This window comes from Armigeres subalbatus, chromosome 3, assembly GCF_024139115.2.
Source record: "Armigeres subalbatus isolate Guangzhou_Male chromosome 3, GZ_Asu_2, whole genome shotgun sequence".
Taxonomy (NCBI): domain Eukaryota; kingdom Metazoa; phylum Arthropoda; class Insecta; order Diptera; family Culicidae; genus Armigeres; species Armigeres subalbatus.
This window is the reverse complement of record NC_085141.1, coordinates 333264212-333285722: the sequence shown is the minus strand read 5'-3', so window position 1 is coordinate 333285722 and position 21511 is coordinate 333264212. Positions and strand designations below refer to the sequence as shown.

Below are 21511 nucleotides of genomic sequence, written 5' to 3'. Positions count from 1 at the left end.
GCTCTTAAATATTTCATCCAGTCATATGGTCTCCCCCTCGCCAGCAGCGCCCAATCACGGAGTGCCACAATCAGAATAATGTAAAATTCAACCTCGCCATATCAACTGCCATACAAACCTGAAACCACCTGAGCACGGTAAGCCCCTATTCAAACCAACCGAAACCAGCGAACGACACCCAAAATATGAAACATAACCGACTGAGCGCGGCGGAGCAAAATCAGTTTTGAGCCACCCTGTTTATTAGTTTGCTGCTATCGGTACCGGTGTTTACATTCGCTCCGCGATCAGTTTTTAGTCGTTTTTTTCGAACAAAAATAGCAGTTTATATTAAGTTTTCGCGTCAAACAAGTGACTGATTTCATAAAGTGATGTTTCATTTGCATTCCATCAACATTTCGGGGTGCTCATGTGCGGAGAAGTGTGTAAAAAAATGATTTTTTCAATGCCCTTCGAGAAGAAGTGGAGTGCTGCGATAAACCAAAAAAAACCCCGGACGGCAGTTATATTGGCTCGAAACTGCTGGTTTATGTTTTATTTCGAGCCGAAATGCATAGGACTTTTCGAAAAAACATGTTAATTATCACGGGAAGTACATAAATATACTGTTAACAGGTTAGTAATCTGAATATTAAACTTTTGTTCGATGCTGTTCGATGCATTCGAATGTTGATGGGAGAGGAGTGCGGGAGGTGTGGGGTTGACCCGTGGAAGGTCCGGTGCCATATTGACTGCCATCGTGGTACTCTTCCAACTATGTCCTTAAATCCGATCCGACTTCTGGTATTGAAAAGTACACAATTCTGGCAAAGGACGGGGCAAAAATTGTCGTGAGAAGTGAACGCGGTGTTATGTTTTCACGAGATATCGCTGATGCTAAACGAGCCGGTGAAGAAAACTATGGATACCAATGATTGCACCCTGGATCGCACAATAAGTAAGATTGGTAAATAATTAATCATTAACTGTTTCTGAACTGATATACTATCCTTTCAATAGGAACAAATACAAACACCGATCCAGAAAAATTGCAGCAACCACTAAACGAAGCGTGTTCATCTAGACCAAAACGCAGTGCCAGAATGCCAACTAAATTTAATGACATGGTTTTGGCTTTAAGGCTCCGAGAATCAAATTTTTATTTTGTGGAGGTGGAAGAAATTTTTCGATTTGGTAACTTTTTATGATTCTTAAATTTAATCTAGGATTACAAACTTTACAATATGTAATAATTAAAGTGATCACATCTTTCATCCAACTCCCAGCAAATTGTAAGTAATCTAGTTCCGATTCACATGCCGTTGAGCCCTGTGTGCTCCTGTGATAAGCCTTAGGCGACCTGACGAACTCTAGCCGATCGGATCTACCAGAAAATATGATTTCGGTCATATCCTTTTTCACTCAAAAGCAGGAAAAATCACTTTCCACGAAAATGCTGCCCACATCAACAGCAACAACAGCCACGGATGGATGGATGGATAGATGGACGGTGAAGTAATGCCTCCATCAATCCCCCTCATCAGCAGCTTCCGCTTTGACCGGCTGGTATGACAGACAAGGCGGGCGGCGAAATAAGAGTGCCTTCTGTTTCGGGATTTTTTGCATTCCACTTTCGTTCGTTCGTGTTGCACACGGTGGCGTTGTTGTTGCATGGGGCTGGATCTTGTTCGGTTGCGGTTCCCGTTGTTATTGTTGCCAGGAAGGAAAATATTCATTTTTCATCCTATTGTGCTCGGCCAAAAGCCACCGGGCGGCCACCAGCAAGCATCGGTTCCGGTTTTTGCTTCGATACAACGCACATTGCACACACATTCGACAAAGAAAGCCGATTTCGACCTTCCACTTCACGGTCGGGTCGAAACAAATTTTAGGAGGGGGGGTTGGAAAATCTGTTCGAAAAAGTTGAGGGTCGGAGGTGAGTCGGTGATGCAGAAGCATACCACAAAAAAGTGCACATTGCAACCGAGAACCGAGCCGGGACGGCATAACTTGGGCGGCTTTGGCTTTCACTGTTGGTGATGCTGATGCGGAGCTGAGCTCAGAAGTTGAGAGTTTTCGCTGATGGAAGTGAAATGTTCTGTAGGTGGAGTGGTTCTAGGATAATACAAGAAATAGTGCAAATTGGTTTTATAGAATATTCAGAAAGAAAAACATGTTAAATAAGACAGTTTTTTGAGATCTTTCTACAGAGAAGCTCTGTATAGCGAACACATGAAATCAAAATCAAAACGTATGAGGTCAGTTTATTACAATCACGTCACCGAACGAGCTGCCACGATCCAGCAGTATTTATCCTAAGGATATTACCATCAATACTCGATCAAACCACCGTCGAGTTCGATTGAGGGTGAATGATGGAGCGCCTGTAATGTCGCCTCGTACGGCCAATAAATCTTATTCGGTTTAGATGAACATGACCACTGAACAGTGAAAAATAAACAATAACAAGAACTTGACTAATTATAATGATGAATAATGAATAATGAATACAGTAATATCCCGATTTTATCACCCTATGGTGAATTTTGGGGTGATAAAATGGGACATGTAACAAAATCGAAAAAAAAAAAACATATTTTAAATTTTTTAATTTATTTTACAAACATGAATCAGTAATGAATAATGAATAATGAATAATGACACTAGACAAATTGTGAAGATTTTTACGCAAATTTTGGAATATGAGGTTTTTTTTCTGGATCGCGATTTTTTTCACGTCGGTTTATGTGGATTTTGAGATTTCAAAATTCAAAACTCCAAATTCCAAATTCCAAATTCCAGATTCCAAATTCCAAGTTCCAAATTCCAAGTTCCAAATTCAAGATTCAAGATTCAAGATTAATAATTCACAATTCACAACTTCAAATCCAAATCCAAAACTCAAAACTCAAAATTCCAAATTCCATTTCAAATTACAAATTTCAAATCCAGAATTCCATATTCCAAATTCCAAATTCCAAATTCCAAATTCTAAATTCCAAATTCCAAATCCCAAATTCCAAATTCCAAATTCCAAATTCCAAATTCCAAATTCTAAATTCCAAATCCCAAATCCCAAATCCCAAATTCCATATTCCAAATTCCAAATTTCAAATTCTAAATTCCAAATTCCAAATTCCAAATTCCAAATTCAAAATTCAAAATTCCAAATTCCAAATTCCAAATTCCAAATTCTAAATTCCAAATTCCAAATTCCAAATTCCAAATTCCAAATTCCAAATTCCAAATTCCAAATTCCAAATTCCAAATTCCAAATTCCAAATTCCAAATCCCAAATTCCAAATTCCAAATTCCAAATTTCAAATTTCAAATTTCAAATTCCAAATTCCAAATTCCAAATTCCAATTCCAAATTCCAAATTCAAATTCAAATTCAAATTCCAAATTCAAATTCCAAATTCAATTCCAAATTCAAATTCCAAATTCAAATTCAAATTCAAATTCAAATTCCAAATTCAATTCAAATTCAAATTCAAATTCCAAATTCCAAATTCCAAATTCCAAATTCAAATTCAATTCAAATTCCAAATTCAAATTCCAAATTCAAATTCAAATTCCAAATTCAGATTCAAATTCCAAATTCCAAATTCCAAATTCAAATTCCAAATTCCAAATTCAAATTCCAAATTCCAAATTCCAAATTCAGATTCAAATTCCAAATTCCAAATTCCAAATTCAAATTCCAAATTCAAATTCAAATTCAGATTCCAAATTCAAATTCCAAATTCAAATTCCAAATTCAAATTCAAATTCAAATTCCAAATTCAAATTCAAATTCAGATTCAAATTCCAAATTCAAATTCCAAATTCAAATTCAAATTCAAATTCCAAATTCAAATTCAAATTCCAATTCCAAATTCAAATTCCAAATTCAAATTCAAATTCAAATTCAAATTCCAATTCAAATTCCAAATTCAAATTCCAATTCCAAATTCCAAATTCCAAATTCAAATTCCAAATTCAAATTCAAATTCCAAATTCCAAATTCCAAATTCAAATTCAAATTCCAAATTCAAATTCAAATTCCAAATTCAAATTCAAATTCCAAATTCAAATTCAAATTCAAATTCAAATTCAAATTCCAAATTCAAATTCAAATTCCAAATTCAAATTCCAAATTCCAAATTCCAAATTCAAAAATCAAAATTCAAAATTCAAAATTCCAAATTCCAAATTCCAAGTTCTCAAATCTAAATTCAAAATTCTAAGTTCCAAGTTCCAAATTCCAAATTTTATTCCAAATTCCAAATTCCAAATTCCAAATTCCAAATTCCAAATTCCAAATTACAAATTCCAAATTCCAAATTCCAAATTCCAAGTTCCAAATTCCAAATTCCAAATTCCAAGTTCCAAATTCCAAATTCCAAATTCCAATTCCAAATTCCAAATTCAAAATTCCAAATTCCAAATTCCAAATTCCAAATTCAAAATTCCAAAGTCCAAATTCCAAATATCAAATTCCAAATTCCAAATCCCAAATTCCAAATTCAAAATTCCAAATTCCAAATTCCAAATCCCAAATCCCAAATTCCAAATTCGAGATTCAAGATTCAAGAATCAAGATTCATAATTCACAATTTCAAATCCTAATCCAAATTCCAAATTCCAAATTCCAAATTCCAAATTCCAAATTCCAAATTCCAAATTTTTAATTCCAAATTCCAATTTCAAAATTCCAATTTCAAAATTCCAAATTCCGAATTCCAAATTCCGAATTCCGAATTCCGAATTCCAAATTCCAAATTCCAAATTCCAAATTCCAAATTCCAAATTCCAAATTCCAAATTCCAAATTCCAAATTCCAAATTCCAAATTCCAAATTCCAAATTTCAAATTTCAAATTCAAAATTCAAAATTCAAAATTCAAAATTCAAAATTCAAGTTCCAAATTCCAAATTCCAAAATCCAAATTCCATAATCCAAATTCCAAATTCCAATTTCCAAATTCCAATTCAAATTCCAAATTCCAATTCAAAATTCCAAATTCCAAACTCCAAATTCAAAATTTCAAAATTCAAAATTCAAGTTCCAAATTCAAAATTCAAAATTCAAATTCAAATTCAAATTCAAATTCAAATTCAAATTCAAATTCCAAATTCCAAATTCCAAATTCCAAATTCAAAATTCCAAATTCCAAATTCCAAATTCCAAATTCCAAATTCCAAATTCCAAATTCCAAATTCCAAATTCCAAATTCCAAATTCCAAATTCCAAATCCCAAATCCCAAATTCCAAATTCAAGATTCAAGATTCAAGAATCAAGATTCATAATTCACAATTTCAAATCCAAATCCAAATTCCAAATTCCAAATTCCAAATTCAAATTCAATTCGAATTCAATTCAAATTCAAATTCAAATTCAAATTCCAAATTCAAATTCAAATTCCAAATTCCAAATTCCAAATTCAAAATTCAAAGTCAAATTCCAAATTCAAATTCAAATTCAAATTCCAAATTCAAATTCCAAATTCAAATTCAAATTCAAATTCAAATTCCAAATTCAAATTCAAATTCAAATTCCAAATTCAAATTCAAAATTCCAAAGTCAAATTCAAATTCAAATTCAAATTCAAATTCAAATTCAAATTCAAATTCAAATTCAATTCAAATTCCAAATTCCAAATTCCAAATTCAAATTGATTCCAAATTCCAATTCAAATTCAAATTCCAAATTCAAATTCCAAATTCAAATTCAAATTCAAATTCCAAATTCCAAATTCAAATTCAAATTCAAATTCAAATTCAAATTCAAATTCAAATTCAAATTCAAATTCCAAATTCAAATTCAAATTCAAATTCCAAATTCAAATTCCAAATTCAAATTCAAATTCAAATTCAAATTCAAATTCCAAATTCAAATTCAAATTCAAATTCAAATTCAAATTCCAAATTCAAATTCAACTTCAAATTCCAAATTCCAAATTCCAAATTTCAAATTTCAAATTTTAATTCCAAATTCCAGATTTCAAATTCCAAATTCCAAATTTTATTTCAAATTCCAAATTCCAAATTCCAAATTTCAAATTCCAAATTCCAAATTCCAAATTCCAAATTCCAAATTCCAAATTCCAAATTCCAAATTCCAAATTCCAAATTCCAAATTCCAAATTCCAAATTCCAAATTCCAAATTCCAAATTCCAAATTCCAAATTCCAAGTTCCAAATTCCAAATTCCAAATTCCAAATTCCAAATTCTAAATTCCAATTTTTTTATTAAAGATTCAAGATTCATAATTTACAATTCACAATTCCAAATCCAAAACTCAAAATTCAAAATTCCAAATTCGTAATTTCAAATCAAAATTTCAAATTGAGAATTTCAAATTCCAAATTCCAAATTCCAAATTCCAAATTCCAAGTTCCAAGTTCCAAGTTCCAAGTTCCAAGTTCCAAGTTCCAAGTTCCAAATTCCAAATTCCAAATTCAAAATATTCAAAATATTCAAAATATTCAAAATATTCAAAATATTCAAAATATTCAAAATATTCAAAATATTCAAAATATTCAAAATATTCAAAATATTCAAAATATTCAAAATATTCAAAATATTCAAAATATTCAAAATATTCAAAATATTCAAAATATTCAAAATATTCAAAATATACAAAATATTCAAAATATTCAAAATATTCAAAATATTCAAAATATTCAAAATATTCAAAATATTCAAAATTTCAAAATATTCAAAATATTCAAAATGTTCAAAATGTTCAAAATATTCAAAATACTCAAAATGTTCAAAATATTCAAAATATTCAAAATATTCAATATTCAAAATATTCAAAATATTCAAAATATTCAAAATATTCAAAATATTCAAAATATTCAAAATATTCAAAATATTCAAAATGTTCAAAATATTCAAAATATTCAAAATATTCAAAATATTTAAAATATTTAAAATATTTAAAATATTTAAAATATTTAAAATATTTAAAATATTCAAAATATTCAAAATTTTCAAAATATTTAAAATATTTGAAATATTTAAAACTAGCGAAAAACCCAGCTTTGCCCGGGTGTTGCAAATGTCACAATAAACTATTTGCAGCACCGCACTTCAGATCAATTTCCGTGCGTTTGTTTTGTTTTCCTCAACAGGTGACCTAAACTTGTATTCTAATGATTATACAAATATACAAATACAATAATAAATACAATATACAAACCTTGCGCATTCAAAAACAAAACGATTAGGTAAAAAAATTGCAAATCGGGCAACCCGTTCGTTAGTTAAATCGTCAGGAAGGAAATCTCAACTCATTTTTATTATATAGATATTCTAAATAAATATTTAAAATATTTAAAACATTTAAAATATTTAAAATATTTAAAATATATAAAATATTCAAAATATTCAAAATATTTAAAATATACAAAAAAAAAGAAAAATTAAAAAAAATTAATTTAAAATTTAAATTTTTAATTTTTTTAGTAATTTTTTAAAATTTTTAAATTATTTTAAATTTCAAAAACTTTTAAAATTTTTAGAATTTTGGAAATTATGAAAATTTTGAAAGTTTTAAAAATCTTAAAATATTTGAAATATTCAAAATATTAGGAATATAAAGAATATTTAAAAAATATTCAAAATATTCAAAATTACCAAAAATCTAAAATTTTAAAATTTTTAAAAATTTTATTGGTTTTAAAAATTTGAAATAATTTAAGAATTTTAAAAATCTTAATATTTTTGAAAAATTTAAAAAATTTTAGATTTTTTTTAGAAATTTAAATTTTTTTAAGAATTTTAAAAATTAAAAAAAAAAATTCTTAATATTCAAAATATTCAAAAAAATTAAAATATTCATAACTTTAAAAACTTTAAAAATTTTAAAAATTATAATTTTTTTAAATTCCAAAAATTTTTAAAATTAAAAAAAAATTTAAAAATTAAATTTTTTTTTCGATTCTAAAATTTAATATTTTTTTTAAATTTTAAGTTTAAAAAATTTAAAAAATATTTTTTTGCAATTCCTGATCATAATACCTGGTTTACAGTTGTCATTTTAGTGATAAACGGCCTACTTTTCCATACCAACAGAATGGGTGCTTTAATGACCATTATGCAACTCAAATGGGTTGCATAATATTCATTATAGCACTCATTTGGGTGCTATAATGAAAAACCTACATTGGGACAGTAGTTATTTGACTACATTTAGCTGAATTAGTTTGGGTGAGTGTTTACTTAGGTTAGAGTACACTATAAGCGTCTCGTAATAAATGAAATGGTTTGTTGGACATAACATCACAATTTTCCAAAGGCAATTGCATCCATCGCTTCATAGCTTTTCAAGCTATGCAATTTGGCATCATAAGATGGAATCTTATTGTTCTCTGCCGCAACATAATTTATTGACATGAATGATCATGTGGAGTAAACTCGATTGTACAATTTTGGTATAGATTTATCATATTAAAGCCCATTTTTCGTCATTGCAAAAATAGCGTGTGCAACTCGTTGCAAAACTCTATTTTTTCAGCACTCGTAGTATTTATCCAACTCGGCAAGCCTCGTTGGATAAACGTACAACTCGTGCTGAAAAAATCATCTTTTTGCAACTAGTTGCACAAACTACTATTTTTTAATATTTTTTAAGAATTTAAAATAATTTAGAAATTATTTTTTTTTATTTAAAAAATTTTAAAAATTTTAGTCGATTTAAAAATTTGAAAAAAATATTAAAAATATTTAAAATACTTAAAATATTTAAAATATTCAAAATGTTCAAAATATTCAAAATATTCAAAATATTCAAAATATTCGAAATATTTGGATCCCACGTTCAACTTTGTACTTTTATTGGAATATTATTATTTTCAAGCGACTCGTAGCGTTATGATTATATTTCGGATGGTGAATATGCTGGGACTCTCAGGCACTCTTTGGAACGACAAGTTTATAATAAATCTAACAAAAAGCGCAGCAAAATCTAAAGGACCACCCTAATATACCGAAAAATGCTTTTGTCGGAAATCATCAACATCAAACGTCCATTCTCTTTGTTTCCTGCGTTTTCTCGCACTTTCCTCCACCCGCAAGTTCAGCATCCAAACTGCAGACATAGATTGGCACTAAAAAAATTTAAAATATTTGAATTTGATTAAAGCAATACGTATCAGAACCGAGCCCATCAGTTGGCACAATAGCGTCTGACTGCATCTGACTATTCACACGTCAATCGTTTCCGTGCTCAATCTATCTTTTTTTGTTGTTATTGCTTGCAAAATTGATGCATATTTTCGTGCAAACCAACAGGTCACCAACTGCCATCACTCAAATCCATATCAGTGATGTATGTATGAATGATTTTTTTTTTGATTGAATGACTAACTTGGCCGAATAGCGGGTGTGACGGCGGTTCTGCATCCTATCATTCGCGGTTCCGGCATGGGAAGTGAAATGTCATCCCCCTGGGCCTTGGGCTTGGGGCAATCACTGACTGACGGACTGACTGTGACTGCCAGCAGAGGAAAACTCGATGCCAAAACAAACAACAACGGTAAATAAAACGCATCAAAATATATAGGGGGTGAAAAATCGAAACAAAACAAAAAAAAAATCCTATGAATAATTTGACGTTTGATATAATCAGCACAAGATAGAGATATTGAGCGAGGCATGAATTATGCGAGCAACCCTGCCCGGTCCCAGGGGGGTGTTTGCATTGTTGGGCGTTATTTCGATGGACTGTAGCATTCACCAGATGACGATCTACGCCACTGTAATGCACTTATCTGTACGAGGCCATTCGAAAAATACGTAGGTTCGTTCCTTTCTTGTACACTAAGTGAACGTAAAAGGTAAATATTCACTATAAAAATAACCTTTTATATCCAGGGAGATCTATAGTATTAAATACTAATCGAATCATCTCCACGAACTGAGGTGATGTCCGTATGTGTGTGTGTGGAAAACTCATTCATTTTTATGCACTTATTTTCAACCGATTTAGTAGCAAAAAGTTGCATTCTTCGGTAAATCTGGTCTCATTGTATCTTATTTAAAATTGGCTGCTCATCGTATTTCAAAGCCACCTTAGGAATAAACATAATTTATTTTTATTTTCTTGGTTGGAGGGAAATGTTTAGGATTTAAACCAATTATAATTAAATTCAGCTCTCACGTCCATCTGTCCATTGTAGTTAAAATCAAAGACTAGATACCATTTCCATCACACAGAACATATATTTATCTCATCGTGAAAGGGAGAAAGCTACTTTGTGCTAACATGCATGCTTAGTGCAACAAATCAAATTCCTTTTCATTGTGGTGTTTTTGAACATAGCGAACATGATGAACATAGAAGCTATGAGATGAATCCAGAAGCAGTAACCCAATAAATAATCTTGTTGGATTAAATGAAAATCACTCGCGGAGAGAGAATTGGATGCAATTGGATGGCTTCCAATGTCCATTGTTTTTGCCTGAGTGGTGTTTCATTAAATCTAATGGCTGGTAGCGAAAGCTATTTTCCGATGCAAATAATTAAGCTCTTTTATGTTCAGCGTTGCATGGTGCGAAGTTAAGTGTTCGGATACCAGCCGCGATATGTCGGTGACCTAATAAGAATAAAAGCATTATCATTTGTTGTTTACCCCCATCGAGTGCATTCCAGTGGAAGTTACCTCTCGGATGATATTCTAAAACCCATCCTGAAATAATTATTGAACGATCCCTCGGAAAACTGAATACTGTTATGTGTCTCATTTCGATCCGCACCGTCACGCCCCGGCGCGGTGCCGCTCCGTTCGCCAGTGGACAAGTGATTTGAAAAATTGTTTCAAGTGCACTCTCGGCTATAGCTGCTGGCTTCATGCAACGGAAAATGTAACTCTGTTTGTTTTTCCTCCCTTCTCGAGTGCAGTAGCAAGCTCGGGTGCCACTCGAGAGAAAAAGAGATTTTTACTTTTCGCTCGGTGGATTTATAGATTTGTGGTTTTCAATGGCACTCAAAGGCCATTCATTGCACTGGGACACTGCAGCAGCGACGACGACGCGTCCATGAGAGGGGATGAAATTAATTAGGCGCGATTTAGTCATCATTCTGATAAAGCTACACTGATAAATAACTGGGGTACATTAAATTGGATTTTATTGTTTGAAAATACACATGGATTTGTCTAAGCTTAACTCAGTTATTGAAACGATCTGAAATAATTATTCGAAATGTAAATGAAACTACGAAATATCATTTAATTTTATATGTTGTATTTTTTGTTTGTTGATGTTTTCTACCAAATTATTAAATTTTGAAAGAATGGCTGAAAATTGTTTAAGTCCAAACATTGTAGTTGAGGTCGAAATTTACCGTAAATTGATATGAATTCCAAGAACTAGAATAAAAAAATTGTTCCATCTCAATATTTTTCCGACTTGGATACTTTTGTAGTTAAATTTGCATTGGTGTGTTAATTCTCTGCACAGATCAAAACCCACTCCACTTATCCACCCCACTACCGGGAGAAAAGCCGAAAAACCTCAAATTTAAATCCCATGTGCTGGTGATGAATGGTATGGCGGTTTGGCATTAAGGCCGGGGAATGAATTATTTCTATTGGAATTAGTGAAATGTTTTGTAGCGAAAATCCAATTTAGTGTCGCGATGGAAATAAATTAAACTGCATATGGGGAGTACTGCTGTGTGGGAAACGATTTTATTGGATGAGTTAATTTTAGGAAGGTGAACTATTTCGATGGCATTCCGACGCTTGGCCTTGACCTCTATTATGCAGCCGCATTCTATCCACATGATTTTATTATTTGGCTCATAATTAGAACTATTCGCGACAAAATTAAATGATTTGAATGAAATGCTAAATAATTTCTCCCTTTACAGGTTATTTTTTTCATGGAAGGCTATCTTGAACGCATTTCTTTTGTCAATTAATATCAGCGTAAATATTGAACACAATAGTAAAAATCATGATAAGGTACCCCGGGGCAAGTGAAAATACGGGGTAAGTGGGTACTATGACTGCAGATGAATCGATGAACGTTTTTAATGGTAACAATGTTCTAGGAAGATGAAGCAGAACTATAAACGAATTCACCCGATACAAAAATATTTGAAATCAAAACCATTTGAGGCACCATACTAATTCTATTGCTTGACCATGACTTTAAACTACTGGGAAAATCTATTACTTTAATTTTAATTCAATGGATTTCCAACTAAATAGTCGTTTCTAAATTTATCATTGATGTGGAAAGTGAATATTTTGAGCAATTAAATAATTGTGTGACATCGAGAACGATTTAAAATTTTTATTTAAAGCCAAAATCTGCCATTTTCATTTGCCTTTGAGTTTTTACATACGTGAGGTAAGTGTGACATATTTGGACAACATTTTCTATAAAGCTATTTTAATTGTTTTAGATGGTTGTCTAGTGAAAAATAATTTTGTCACTCATATATCATATGGATCTGAATCAGATGCAGTTTGTTTTCGTTGTTAAAAAGCATTGTACAGTTATTTACCAAATGCGTATTTACATTCTGAAAATTATCTCCCGCATGAAGAAGAGCAATGGCTATAATCGTCCGTTTACAGTGCAAATAATCTATTCATTCTACGATAGGTCAACAGGATTTGTTTTGTATTTTGTTATTTTCAAACTTCGCTTCAGATTTTCAGATAAATAAAGTGCCTAACACATAAATTGGCTATTTTGTTCTGTTACAAATTAAAAACACTGCGCATAGCTTGAATAAAAACGTCTCTTGAAGTATTGATTTATGTAAAAATTTGTGTTCATAAAAGAGAAATATTTATTCATACGAAAAGTGAATAAATATTTGCATATCCTTTCCACCTAAAACATTTGGTACAAAAATAAGCTAATGGAAAACAAGACTACAGCCAAATAAATAGTAAATCGGCTGTTGGCTTCTTTTCATATCTGCTATGTTCCCTTTTTTATTGCAAAAATAAAGTCCGACATGCAACCATCTCCATCCATGATCTAAAAATACTAATATCAGAAATAATATGAACAGTATGTCAACATTCCTCAAATTAGTTGCGTTCGACAGTATAAAACAGAATAGGTCCCACTTGCCCCGTTTGAAGGGGTAAGTGGGTCCTGTAGGAAAATTTATTTCTTGCACTACTATTATTTTTGTAATTGAATAAATGACTTCCAACACCTCTGCACTTCAACAATGGAAGCATATAATGATGTATCCCTGGGTAATGTTGTGAAATACCCTGTTTTCTAATTTTGCCGAACTAGCGTCTTTTTAGGTCCCACTTGCCCCGGGGTACCTTATAAATGTATTTCTTTAAAACTAATATCGTTTCACACAGCATAATATAGGCCAATTCAAGAATTATGCATTTGTAGATTATTTTGAAAATATCAAGCTTATAATAACAGTTAAAGCCAAATTATTCAAATCAGTTAATGAAATTTTGCAACGCTGGTTAAAAGTTTCGGGTTTTAAAAATGAAAATGAAAACAGTAATGGGGCTCGAAGAAAATCTACCTAAAAAAGACAGAATGATTTCTCCCGACAACTCATAAGAATTAATTGTGAAAACTTAAGAACTTTTCGTTAAATTTATAAAATACTTTTAGTGGAAATTTAGAAGACTTTCTAGTTTGTCCCGATGCAGCGCGATTTTTTAAATCAATTCTGGTGATGTTTATTCAAGTGGAGCGTATTGTTTTCTAAATCGTTTATGAATATGAATACGAGTTCTTCACAGTTTTTAAAATTTCTATGACCCCAAAGGGGCTGTCCGACGGCCTTCCATAAAAACCGGAACGTTCGTAAAAATGGATGCAACCAGAGCAGGAGTGAAAAGCTTCCAAATACTTAGAGGTTAGAATCATTCAATACCATACACAGATAGAAACTCATTCATTTCTTTTTTTTAGTTTACATCTAAACAGATAACACCGAATCAACAATTTGACGCCACAATACATGGTTCGAGGCGCATCTCTCCATCCTCGAATGCGCCCCACGCTAGTCTAGTCGCTTTGTACCTGGTCTGCCCACCTCGCTTGCTGCGCTTCACGCCTTATTATACCCGCCGGATCGGAAGCGAACACCATCTTCGCAAGGTTGCAGTCCGGCATCCTTGCAATATGCCCTGCTGTTCGGGTCTGGATACCGGGATTCGCCGTAGAGCTGGACGATCTCGTGGTTCATTCTTTGCAGCCACACACCGTCTTCTTGCACACCGCCAAAGTTGGTCATAAGCACCCGTCTCTCGAATACTCCGAGTGCTTGCAAGTCCTCCTCGAGCATTGTCTATGTTTCGTGTCCGTAGAGGACAACCGATCTTATTAGCGTCTTGTACATAACACATTTGGTACGGTGGCGAATCTTTTTTGACCGCAGTATCTTCTGGAGCCCATAGTAGGCCCGACTTAAGTCTGTGGAATTCCAAAGATGATGCGCCTTCGTATTTCACGACTAACATTGTTAACAAGGATCCAATGTAGACGAATTCCTCAACCTCCTCGAAGGTATCCCCGTCTATCGTAACACTGCTTCGCCCTGTCGCGCTCTGTTCCGCCCACAAGCATGTACTTTTTCTTTGACGCAGTCCAACTTTTGTTGCTTCACGTTTCAGGCGGATTTACAGTTCTGCCACCTTTGCAAATGTTCGGCCGACAATGTCCATGCTATCCGCGAAACAAATAAATTGACTGGATCTGTTGAAAATCGTACCCCGGCTCTCCGCATGACACCTTCTAGTGCAATGTTGAACAACGGGCACGAAAGCTTATCACCTTATCTTAGTCTCCGGCGCGATATGAACGAACTGGAGTGTTCGCCTGAAATCTTCAAACAGTTTTGCACACCATCCACCGTTGCTTTGATCAGTTCGGTAAGCTTCCCAGGTAAGCTGTTCTTGTCCATAATTTTCCATAGCTCTACGCGGTCTATACTGTCGTATGCCGCCTTGAAATCAACGAACAGATGATGCGTTAGGACCTGGTATTCACGGCATTTTATGAAGGATTTGCCGTACAGTAAAGATCTGGTCCGTTGTCGAGCGGCCGTCAACGAAGCCGGATTGATAACTTCCCACGAACTCATTCACTAATGGTGACAGACGACGGAAGATGATCTGGGATATCACTTTGTAGGGAGCATAAAGGATGGTGATCGCTCAGAAGCTCTCACACTCCAGCTTGTCGCCTTTCTTGTAGATGGGGCATAAATACCCTTTCTTCCACTTCTCTGGTAGCTGTTCAGTTTCCCAGATTCTATCAGTTTGTGCAGGCAAGTTGCTAGCTTTTCCGGGCCCATCTTGATGAGCTCAGCTCCGATACCATACTTACCAGCTCCTTTATTGGTCTTTAGCTGTTGAATGGCATCGTTAACTTCCCTCAAGGTGGGACTGGTTGGCTTCCATCGTGCTCTGAACTGATGTAGTCATCTTCTCCGCTGCCTTGATTTTCACTACCTGTACTCTCAGCGCCATTCAAATGTTCCTCGTAGTGTTGCTTCCACCTTTCGATCACCACACGTTCGTCCGTCAAGATGCTCCCATCCTTATCCCTGCACGTTTGAGTTCGCGGCACGAAGCCTTTGCGGGATGCGTTGAGCTTCTGATAGAACTTGCGTGTTTCTTGAGAACGGCACAGCTGTTCCATTTCCTCACACTACGCTTCTTCCAGGCGGAGTTTCTTTTCCTGAAGAAGGCGGGTCTTCTGTCGCCACTTCCATCTATAACGTTCCACGTTCTGCTGTAGCGCGACAGCCCGCGCTGCGTCCTTCTCCTCCAGAATCTGTCTGCACTCTTCGTCGAACAAATCGTTCCGTAGACGTTGTCCCACATACCCGACGTTGTTCTCCGCTGCGTCGTAAATGGCTGCTTTGACTGTATTCCAGCAGTCTTCAAGAGGGGCTTCATCGAGCTCATCCTCTTCCGGCAACGCTGCCTTGAGATGCTGCGCGTATGCAGTGGCGACATCAGGTCGCTTCAGTCGCTCTAGGTCGCACCTCGGTACCGAACATTGTTGATGACGGATAGTTTTGACGGATTGTTGATGACGGATAGTTTTAGTGGTCAGAGTCGATGTTAGGATCACGATATGTCCTGACCAGGGTTGTTAATCGATAAATTATTATCGTTAATTTAACGCCATCTTCGATAACGATAACGAATGTACGATGATGCTTCGTTGACGATAAAGTGAGCGTTGATTTATCGTTATCGTTATCGAGTCTTCGTTGATTTATCGATAATTATCGAGTTAACTGTAATATGTCCTGCAGGTAAAAAGTATAATATTTACAAGTTGATTTTGCAATATACTTTTCTAGCATTGCCCTGAAATATTAGGTAACTCATTTAAATCTTGCAATTAAGTTGGGGTTCAAATTGATCAAACACATTCTTATGATCATTCATTCAATCTCACAGATAGTCGCGGTTCTCCATAATAAAGAATCGTATTTGTTATGTTTGAATCACAAAACATCTATTTTGGAGATCCGGAGAGCCTACATGTATAACATAATTATAGTTATTTTATGACTCAGAGAGTAGATTAACCGAATCGTGCTCAATTCATCACGGAGGGTATTTTCACTTGGTACCTATGCCTGACATGAAATACTACAAGTCGCTGTATTATTCTTTAGCAGTTGAAACCCAATTCTAAATCCCGAAGTATTCCGATTCCAGCTACATCTTCTTGATTATCCGATGAAGATTGTCTAAGAAAAAATCATCATGCGTTCTCAATAGATATGTCTCCATCTCAAAGCAAGTCTGTCTGGCTAGCACAAATATCCGCGTTGTATTTGTAGCCAGTGCCATATATTCCAAACACTTATGTAGTGCTTGATAGTCCATCAAGCCAATGACAGAACACTTGGTTTTTATTCGTTCCGTGCCGTTCCCGTTTCAATCAAAATCATCTCTGGTCAACCTGCTACAATGAGGGTCATCATTGAGAAATTTTGGAAAAGATCAGTTTACATAATTCTCGGCTTCTGTCAAAATTATACATAACTTTTTTCTCGTAATCTAGTAACCACATTGTTGCAAACTTATCGAGTTAACTTACGTTAAATTAACGTTGAATTATCGAACTCCGATAATTACTGAGTTGATGCATCTTTATCGTAGCAACCGATAACGTTGAACACAATTAACTTTATCGGCGATAACGATAAATTAACGATTAACAACCCTGGTCCTGACGTCGATAATGTTGGAGAAGTTCCGTCCATCAATCAGAACGTGGTCGATTTGTGATTCTGTCTGCAGTGGTGATCTCCAGGTGTACCGATACGGGAGGCTGTGTTGGAAGTAGGTGCTGCGAATGGCCATATTTTTGGAGGCAGCGAAATCAATTAGTCGTAGGCCGTTTTCGTTCGTCGGCCGGTGTGCGCTGAACTTCCCAATAGTCGGTCTAAACTCCTCCTCTTGGCCAACCTGAGCGTTCAAATCTCCTATGATGGTTTTAACGTCGTGGCTTGGGCAGCTGTCGTACTCACGTTCCAGCTGCGCAAAGAATGCGTCCTAATCATCATCAGTGCTTCCGGAGCGTGGGGTATGTACGTTGATTATGCTGAAGTTGAAAAACATGCCTTTGATCCTCAACCTGCACATTCTTTCATTGATCGGCCACCACCCGATCACGCGCCTTTGCATATCGCCCATCACTATGAAAGCTGTTCCCAGCTCGTGTGTGTTGTCGCAGCTCTGGTAGATGGTATGATTACCTCTAAACGATCGCACCATTGATATCTTCCAACAAACCTCCTGCAGCGCTACGATGCCGAATCCATGCTCCTTGAGTACATCGGCGAGCATGCGTATGCTCCCGATGAAGTTGAGAGATTTTCAGTTCCACGAATCGAGTTTCCAATCACTAGTCCCTTTTCGTCGCAGTGGTCTTCGCCGATGGTTACGGTCCGTACTCTTTTGTTGATTGTTCGGTGCGTGAGTTTTTTTTTTGGCTGGCTTGCAGGGCCTGATACCAAACCCCCTAAATTTCCGGAGGACCTTTCCTTTTTATTCCCATGGTGCACAGTTTTACATAGAGTCCCTCGCTGGCACTCGGACGATGATCAGCCGATCCTGACATGGAGAACAGACGCTCAGAATGATTTGCACCTCCGGAGAGGAGCAAACCCCTCTTCCCTGTCAGCATACGACCATAATTCCCACCGGAATTGGCTACCCGATCTTCCCTAAAGTTGCTCGTATCCCGGCCAGCGCTACGAGGAGCTAGGGATAGGAGTTGCTGTTTCAGAGACTAAGGACCGCGAGATGGAGTCTATTGTATTCCTTCAGGTACCCGAAGTACCAAAGCACACTGGTTCAAAAGCCCCCAAAACGTGCGTTTTTTAGTTTTCGACTTGAAAACTACATTTTAGAGTCATGGTGTCTTCAGAAGAGTTGAACGATATTTCTTAGGCTTTATTTTGATAAGAAAACATCAATGATCTATCCACCTTGAAGGGCGGTTTGGAATAAATAAAATACGCAGATGTACAGATGTACATCTATTCTGAAGATACAATATTGGAATAACGGTTTTGTAACGAGTTAGAGCACGTTTTGTATGAATGACCCCCAAAAATCATATTTTGAGCATAACTTTTTCGAAAATGATTTTAGCAGTATGGTTTGTTTTTAATGTTGTTTATTATGATAAAAAAAAACATGTTTGTCTAGAAGACTACTTTGATCTATCTTGAAACCTGTCAAAGTTCGTAAGACGAGTTTGTACAATTTCATTTTATTCCACCTCTTAATTGTATTTTGACAGATACGTATTCGACTAAGTCGAGTCAAGTACGAGACACTGAAGACGACCTTACTGTTGAGGTCGAAATACGTATCTGTCAGGATACAATTAAGTGGTGGAATTAAATGGGATTGTCGTATTACGACAAGTGAAGGCATTCCACTAAAAAGCTCAAAATAATTTTCTAAACTGTCAAAGTTATTGAGGAATCTTTAGAAAAAATAGTCAATTTTCACATCAACACACCATGAAAAGCGGCAAGAAGCGGCAAGCCAAACAGCCACCATCTGAAAGATTTGGTTTTAAGCTACCGAATGCACAATGTTTTGTTTAGTTCCGCCGTGTTCCACTATTATTTTGAATCAACTTAAAATAGTCCTTAATGTACGTTTTTCAGTACAACTGTTACGTAAACAATTAAAAAGTGGCTAACATGATTAGTTATTTATTGCATGGTTACAATCTTGACAAATGACAGCCATTCGTCTTAAATGTGGCTGTTTCGTCTTGATAGAGATTGTTACGAGTCCTTGGCAGATGCATGCTCTCCTCTTCTCCCCTTGGGAGATGCATTCATGGTCGTGATGGTAAGCACCCCCTGAGTGGTCCCTAGTAGTCCTGAGCGGAATAGTGGAAAGATTGTCCCGAGGGACATCCTACGAAATCTCGCAATTAATATCAATTACGAGCAGAAAACTAGAACCGCAACAGATTTTTTCCGGAGAATCTGGCAGATGCGGTGTAGGCGCTCAATTAAAGAAGGGATTTCCGAGTTTTTAATCGTTTAATCGACCGATAAAAACTTCCTTAAAGTATATGGAGTTATAGCTGCAATAGTTGTACATACTTGTTTTACTTACATTTAGTTCTTTCAGGTTTTATTTCCAGGAAATTCTTACGTTAAAGTATCGGTGACGAGTTCTTTTTTCATGAATCGATTACCGCCTGGTTCTATAATTAAGCTTAAGCTGTTATTTTGTCTGAAACATGGCTCGCAAATTTACCGGACCGACCGTTGTTTGGTTACAGGAGGGGATTAAGAATTAGATAGAAACAATCGTGTGAAGTTAACTTATTTGCGAGAGAATTCATTAGAGACGAAATATAGGTTCAATTTCTTCTTAAGTTACCTATGCTTATAGTTCACTGAAACAACTGAACTTAATAAATTTCATGAGCATCAAATTAGCACAATTTAGGGTATTATATCGTAATTTAAGTAATAATGAACTTCTTAGTAATTATGCAATTCCGTTTTACATTTCATTGCACATCTGACAGCCTTCTTCACCTCGCATGTCCGTTGGCGTTGACATTGACGTCTATTGATGTATAGGCGTGTTGCAAGGCACATCCTATTGTGCTAGTAAGTGAGGCGCGCCGACCAAGGGGTCTTCACATGCGGCAATAAAAAAAATCCAAATTTTATACTTTTATGCTTAAGTTCTGTCAATATTTCAACCAAATTTAGCAAAAAATTGATTTTATCGGAGATCTTCTTGGCAACATTTTTACTTAAATTTTGTCGAAAATATTGCCGTGATCTAAACTGTTAAATTATCTGCAGCCGTAAAATCTTGAATTTTAAATATGTACCAGAATCAAATTTTTTATCGATGTTGATAGTTTGATATCAATTTCAATTAGTAACAGTTTTAGATTTTTTCCTGTGATCCGCCAAGATAGTAACGATACAATGGGTCGTATGAATAAAAAGTAGTAAGTTCAACTTTACTACATTTTCAGTAGTAAACGTCACTTGTGGAACATGTTCGTATGAATAAAAGAGACTTTACTACACTACACATTTCGAACATACTACAAACAACTGATTCGGTATGAATAAAACAAGAGTTTACTACTGATTTCTTGTAGTCTGCTCAAGACGTTGCTACTCATGTTTCAAATGCAGATTATTCATCAGAATCGAAGCGAATCGGCTTTGTTTTTGAAAATAGAAGTCCAATTTAGGGAAAAGAAACAAAACAGACATGTTTTTTGTTGATTAGCCGCAAAAAAATGATGAAATCATCATCGTCATCATGGGGTCTATTTTGTTTTGACGTTTCTCCGTGTAGTAAATGGTAGTAAACTGTAGTAAAGGCTATGTTCGAATGTAGCATATGCCATAAGTTCGAAAATATTTTTATTCATATCAAACATGTAGTTTTCTCTGTGGACTTTATTTTGAGTAGATACTACAATCGTTGAGTTTTGCTACTTTTTATTCATACGACCCAATGAGCAGGATTGGCTTTAAGAATGCTAAAAGTTCCATAGAAGTGATTCTCACGTTTGCTAGCTCGTTGCAACACTGTTCACGTTGTAGACTGCAGGTCATGTCAAGCCGCTTTCAACTGTGTGTCTTAAGTTGTGAAGTTTTGATTGTATGTCACTTCTCTGCGTGTGTGCCCCACATCCCGAACGCTTGATTGCTGAAACAATAATATCCGACACAATACGCCAGTAATTTTCCGGTGCGCCTCAACTAGTTCACGTTCAGCGCCAAGTCGAAATGAAACAAACTTGGGCTAACTTTCCATCCCTTCAAAGGCTTGCAACAACTCAACCAAGAGTCGAAAGTTCCCAAATTTCCAATTACCTACCTATCGTCGTCGTCTTAGTGTGGGGCTGTTGAAACTTTTTCTCGCATTTGAAGCACAGGCGAAGCTTAGGTGCCACGAGATCGGCTTATGAAAACGTTTGCCGAGATGCATTCATCGCCGTCCTCCATAGACGGTGGGTAGTCATCGTTCCGTACTCCGTCTTCGGTGAC

The 21511-nt window shown here is 35.1% G+C and overlaps 1 protein-coding gene across 1 annotated transcript in view; it reads left to right on the top strand.

Moving 5' to 3' along the window:
• Positions 1-21511, top strand: part of LOC134222739 (uncharacterized) — a 65406-nt gene that overhangs the window by 1358 nt on the left and 42537 nt on the right. The gene's annotated exons all lie outside the window — the stretch shown is intronic.